The following is a 6,698-nucleotide window of genomic DNA, read 5'->3' on the forward strand; positions in this document are numbered from 1 at the left end:
AGCCATTTGCCAAAATGTCTCTTTTCTTTGTCCTACTATGGCTTCGTTTTATTTATTTTTTCCACAGGAGATTTGATATCCCCCCTTTCTGTCCATAACTCCCCCCCCCCCCCCCCCCCCCCCCGGTTGCTGTACATACCTGCAATGTTTGATTCCTCTTAATTGAAACAAGCCGTCACTGGTCTGTGCCAGAATGTCTCTCTCTCTCTTTTTCTCTCTCTCTCTCTCTCTCTCATTCCTTCTCTCTCTCTCATTCCCTCTCTCTCTCTCTCTCTCCTGCTCTCTCATTCCCTCTCTCTCTCTCTCTCTCTCTCTCTCTCTCTCTCTCTCTCTGGCTTTGCCATTTAAGGTAATGTTTGCGCCGCTCAAGCACCTAATGAGTCCAAGTCTTCGGCGTTGGCACAGTGACGCGCTCTTCCCTTTCACTGGGCCCTGGGAGTGCGTGAGGATTCTGTCCCTTCTCCCTCACAGCTGTGCGCGCTTTCAAACGCGCCCAACAACATGAAACGTGAGGGGGGGACGACACGCAAGCCGCAATTAAATGGGAAGAAAAAATATCGCTTTGGCAACTCAAGGTCATTATCCCAGGTTTATTGCCATTCGTGCATTGCCTTTTATTTCCTTCATATGAGCAGGTCTGGTCTTTAAAAACGCAGTATTGCTTGTTTGTCCTTTTGGTTTTTAATTCTGCGTAGGTGCGTGTGTGGTGAAGGAGGACAGGAGAGGGCTTGTTGTACCTTCTCTGACTCGCTGAGCTTGGTGGACACGCCGGCGGGGCTGGCCTTTAGAGCCGGACCCCGGGGAACTGCAGACCTTATGACAAAAGTATGTCAGCTTTAAAATCCTTAAAAAAAAAATGAAACCGTCGTTACGAGTGCTGCTCTTCCCACAGTAGCGTGAAGAGACCTAAGACGTGATCTTAAAATCCTGCGTATGGCCCGATTTGGGATTTTTCTTACGTGCTGTAAGAGCGTGACTTCAGGCTCATCATGTCTGCTGCTGCTTTTCATGTGTATCGAACTTTTTTTTTTTTTTTTTCACCAGATATGTTTGAATAGCCTGGGCTCGGTGAGGACCTTGTAGTAACAACACAGTATCCACCTTCTCTGTGTGATCTGAAGGCATCTCGTTAATCACAGGGTCTCTGCGATCTCAGACACTCTGCGTGCTGGTGGATGTCATACGGAACTGGCAACCCAAGACCCCTGCAGATAATGTGACCCTTGCCCTCACGTTAAGCGCTGCTGGGTGGCGGTGAACGGCCTGACCCATCTCACCCACAGGACACGTCCTGTGCCTGGTCTCATGTTCCAGGGTGCGGGCTCCTCCCCTCCTGCCTAAGTTCATTACCTGCTAACTGCGCTGCTGAAGTCACTTAACGAGCCCTGATTCAGGCCTTGCATGGGTCAAACCCAGGTGCTGATTTGAGGAGATGGATGGAACCGTGGGTAATGTAGTTCCACAGGGGCTGTAAATGACATTAGTGTTACTGAGAGGAGGGAGAGAGAGAGAGAGCCATGCGATCTGAGAGTGACCACCTCCGGTTAAATCACAATACATGACATGACTGATGTGTTGGTAATAACGCTACCTCTCCCACCCCTCACCCCCCCCGTCTGTTTTTCCTCTCACTCACTCGATCACTCTCTCCGTGCTAATGATAAACGGACAGGGCTGAGAAGCTGCTGGCATGGCTGTGTCCTGCCTGTGATCTGTCCATCGTACCCCATCCTTCACGGCTCCGTAATACGCTTCATCATGGCATTGAGCCACTGCTATCGATTCCTTTTCTTCACTGGTACAAAATAAAAAACCCAGCAACAATTTGATGATTATGGTGCTGGTTTTGGTGTTTGTCAGACAACAATCGGTCATACTTGCATCCTGTTTTGGTGTTTGTCAGACAACGATCGGTCATACTTGGATCCTGTTTTGGTGTTTGTCAGACAACGATCGGTCATACTTGGATCCTGTTTTGGTGTTTGTCAGACAACGATCGGTCATACTTGGATCCTGTTTTGGTGTTTGTCAGACAACGATTGGTCATACTTGGATCCTGTTTTGGGTTTTTCTTTTTTTCTATTATTGTTGCCCACCCAAACTAAGTAAATAATAATTATAAAAACCCCAGATACTTCAAAGGCTTCTTGATTAGGGCTGTATGAAGAATGAACAACAGGTTGACATTTGCAAAAGCCCCCAACACTATTCCTTCTTCTGCTGATGAAAGGTGAATGATTCATTTGTGCAACATTTCTGTCCTTTGGTCTAGTGGTTAAAGTTTCCCTTTAAGCGGCAAAGTCTGAGAGGTCCTGGGTTTGCAACACAATACTTAGCTCAGTGTTCTAGAACATTAATACTATACGCCATATGTACCTCAGTGTTCTAGAACATTAACACTATACGCCATGCGTACCTCAGTGTTCTAGAACATTAACACTATACGCCATGCGTACCTCAGTGTTCTGCAGCATTAACACTATACGCCATGCGTACCTCAGTGTTCTGCAGCATTAACACTATACGCCATGCGTACCTCAGTGTTCTAGAACATTAGTACTATACACCATATGTACCTCCATATTCTAGAACATTAACACTATACGTCATACGTACCTCAGTGTTCTAGAACATTAGTACTATACACCATATGTACCTCCATATTCTAGAACATTAACACTATACGCCATACGTACCTCAGTGTTCTAGAACATTAGTACTATACACCATATGTACCTCCATATTCTAGAACATTAACACTATACGCCATACGTACCTCAGTGTTCTAGAACATTAGTACTATACACCATATGTACCTCCATATTCTAGAACATTAACACTATACGCCATACGTACCTCAGTGTTCTAGAACCACAGTCATACTACCACAACTCCTTCCACAGTTGTCCGAAAATTCCCTTTTCACAGTTAATCAAACGCACTGCACAGTCATTAAATATCTTCAGATCTGCATGGAAACTCTGGCAAACATGTGTTGGAGGTCAGTGTGGCCCTTGTTGGGGAACCCAAAAGCACTTCCAAAAATAGAGATTAGGAACGTTTAACTGTAATTGGTCAAGAACTAGTTTATATTCCTGGAAATGCTTAGCTCAGAAATGAAAAATGGCTCTAATTTGTATTTTGAATTTGGGACGCACACTGTTTTAAATAACTGTACACCACAATTAATATGATTAAAAAATGATACCCAGAATTACAGGTTAGAAAGGCAATTTTAGGCCATAATTACATTATTTGCATTTCTATAATGAGCAGATTGAAATAAAATTACTAATTATTATGTTCACATTATTAAAATTAATAAAGGTCAGAAAATCTATGGCAAATTGATTTTGAAAAGTGCCATTACTGTGGGTGATGCTAATAACGTGGCTGTTTTAGATGAAGTGGTATTATCTTCATTCAAGACAGACGCCTGATTTGAAATGCAAACACCTGCTAATTAAGAGCTTCAGCTCTCCTTCATCTTGGAGAGAGGAGGTCTTGGTCTCCGGTAAGGACAGCGTGTGTCCCCCTCTGTCAGTCAACGGCTACACATTTCACCTTTATGTGTAAATACACCACATGTGCTCAGTTGTTGATTTTTGCTTCATTTTAACCCTCTGATTAAATCCATGTTAATCCGTTGGGCAACACTAATATCATTCCTGTGTGCTTTTTAAATGTTTGTAAAATGTTGATTTAGTTAAAGTTATTGTACAATTTAGTACAGTTTAGTCTTTCAATACACAACAATATAATTTTCCAACATAAATAATTTCTTAAATTTCAATTTAGTATGTCATCTTTGACATAGAAATAAAAATGTGTTGTTGCTGCATTTGTCGTTTAAAAGAACAAATAATTACATTTTTGGAATTTTACATCAGTGGAGTTTCTTATTTAAATTACATAAAAATAAATTCCCAACACATTTACTGTTTGTTTGGATTAAAGCAAAATTATAACGAGGGATAAAAATGTAAATGACTTTATAAATATGGAAATGTAGGGTGTTAATACTAATAATTAAATTATAATAACAATAATAATAACAATAATAATAATAATAATAATAATTTAATAATTTTATTTTTTTTAATTACTTATAAAAATAAAACATTTTATTTACAAAGCACCATTCTATAGCCCAAGTAATTTGTTAAAGATGACATATTTTTAAGTCATATAAAATTTTCTAGATATTTTAGAGGTTGTCTTACTATCATAATTTTTAAAACCCCATACTGGCGAGATGGGATGTGTTTTTTCTCCCTCCAGCTCTGTGATACATAGTGCGACTATCACTTCACTCAAATCTGTTTTGCATTGCAGGATGAACAAACATTTAGGCCACTTTAAATTCATGGGAGGTTCGGCAGACTCAAATATGCATGGTGTGGGTGGGGGTGGGGGTGTGGAGATGGAGAGGCCCTAACGACTTGTGTTATTCCAACTCAGTTTTTCTACACCTAATCACGCGTTGAAATAAGGCGTATTCTATCCAGCTGTCTGCATTTTTGTATGATCGGGGAGGTTTTCTTTAATTTTACATAAGATGCCATGCCCACCAATAATGATTGCTGCCTGGATGAGCTCCTAGAGGTGGAATCGTAATTATGAGATGGTAAATTGGTCTCCTGCATATCAGATGTAAATGCTCTTAAAAAGGTGGCCCAATTAGACCTCAGCCCACCAGGGGGAACACTCTGCCACCTCTGCAGAGATCAGCCTTACCCAGAATGCCGTGCAAACCCTTCCCTTTCACCATTTTTAAGGTTTCAGTTTACACCATTTACATCTGCTTGGCCGCCGTTCTGCACTCAGTCCTCTACTAGTCTGTGTGTGTGTGTGTTTCTGTGACCTTTCCCAGCTTTTCAGACCATATCCCCTGATGTGTCTCTGAAATGTGCATTTCGCTGTGTTTTCCATCAGCAGTGTAAACAGTAGGACGAGCAGCCTGCAGATACGTTCTTCAAGCTCTGGAAGCTCTGCTTTGATGGTGTGGTAAAGTCTCGGCCTGTGGTCGGACGCTTCACGGGAACAGTGGTGAGCGCGAGTTATTCCTGTGTGTGTGTGTGTGTGTGTGTGTGCGCGTGCAACCACAGAGATCCTCTCCACTGGTCCTTTGATGAGGTGCACAGTTGGAAACAGGGTCCAGAAGAGGGTGCCACAGATCAGAATGCAAGTGTTCTCTCTCTCTCTCTCTCTCTCTCTCTCTCTCTCTCTCTCTCTCTCTCTCTCTCTCTCTCTCTCTGGTTAACCCGCTAACAGGTAGCGTGCACCATATCCCCACCAGACCTCTCCCCGAGGGGTTTAAACCTCAACACCAAAGCGCACGGGCACTAATTACGTCCCAGTTAATCCAGAGGCGGTGGTGGGGGAGGGGTGTGAGACGAAAGCGAGACAGAGAAAGAAAAGGAGACGAGAAGAAAAGGCAACTGTGTGGCGTGAAGAGGGAAAGATGATTTGGACTTTGAAGAAAGTAATGACGCTTTTATGTGGGATAGTATAAAGATCTTTATTCTTCTCCTACGCGTCCTTCTCCAGCATTCAGTGCCCATGAGACTTAGGTGAGACAAGAGTTCCTCGTCTGTCTCAGAGCCTTTACATAATCAAATCAATATTTCTCCGATTCACCCACCGGCTGGCACTGCCCTGTGCAAGCTTTCACTGGTGGTTTGGCAGTTTGAGATTAAAAATAAAAAACAAAACAACCCTTGCTTAAAACAATTTCTTGACTATTCTCTTCTTGTGTCTGTCTTCCTTTCTTGGATTTAATTTGTCAGAATAGGAAATAAATGAGATTATCTGAGTGAAAGAAGCTCAGGCTGTAACAGAGATCCACAGGAGAAGGCAGAGCATCCTGTGCATACATACACACACACACACACACACTTGCAGACACCGCAGCTTAACTGACAGACCAAGCAGAATGGGAGGAAATATCATAGTGAGTGTAAGATGCTGTCTCAGAACCTGCATCTACACTGGACCATCTCGTGCCTCTGTGCTGCCGCTACCTTTCGCGTCTCATTTTTACAGACTTGCATGCTGACTGCGCTGGAGGAAAACGGCAGGAGTTCACCATGAGCCTGGAGAAACCGAGCCACTGCAGTTAAATACCGACAACTGTAAACTGCATAAAGTAGATTTTACTGTGGCTTTACTTTTGTGAATTATGACATGCCAGTATTTCACAAGCCTTCATTTGCTTTTGTGTGTGTGTGTGAGATTGTCCCCTTCATCATCCTTGCGTCTCTGTTCTCGTGTGTGTGTTAGATGTACGGCACACGTGGTCCCTCATTGATCGGTCCATGTGCTGGACTGAACGTGGAGCCGATAATCAGGTCCTGCTTAAGCGTGTGCTTCCTCTGTAATTGACTCTGCTGTATTGATTAAGATGTTGATGTGTCCTGGGCTCACTGCTGGGCTAATGCAGCTGGGAACCGATTCCCCCCCATCCCTGACACACACACACACACACACACACACACACACACACACACAATCATGGCTGCAGACTCACACATACACAAAGCATTGCATTCAGTTACTGGTAAAGGTGTCACTCCTGTACACACACTGGACACCAAGACCCAATCAGCCAGGCAGTCGTTTCTGTAAGAGATATGGGGGCACTGTGAGGACTGTGATCAACGCAAGAAAATAATGAAAACATAATGCACACACACACA

General features: G+C 43.1%; 1 long non-coding RNA gene across 1 annotated transcript; it reads left to right on the plus strand.

Moving 5' to 3' along the window:
• Positions 1-438: 438 nt before the first annotated feature.
• LOC113580375 (uncharacterized) lies at positions 439-5,676 on the plus strand. The gene is made up of 4 exons (XR_003410961.3): positions 439-575; positions 696-825; positions 4,936-5,049; positions 5,275-5,676. It is a non-coding gene; the product is annotated as an uncharacterized LOC113580375 (long non-coding RNA).
• The last annotated feature ends 1,022 nt before the right edge of the window (positions 5,677-6,698 follow it).

The sequence above is a fragment of the Electrophorus electricus genome, chromosome 12, assembly GCF_041902795.1.
Source record: "Electrophorus electricus isolate QZ-2024a chromosome 12, ASM4190279v1, whole genome shotgun sequence".
Classification (NCBI taxonomy): Eukaryota; Metazoa; Chordata; class Actinopteri; order Gymnotiformes; family Gymnotidae; genus Electrophorus; species Electrophorus electricus.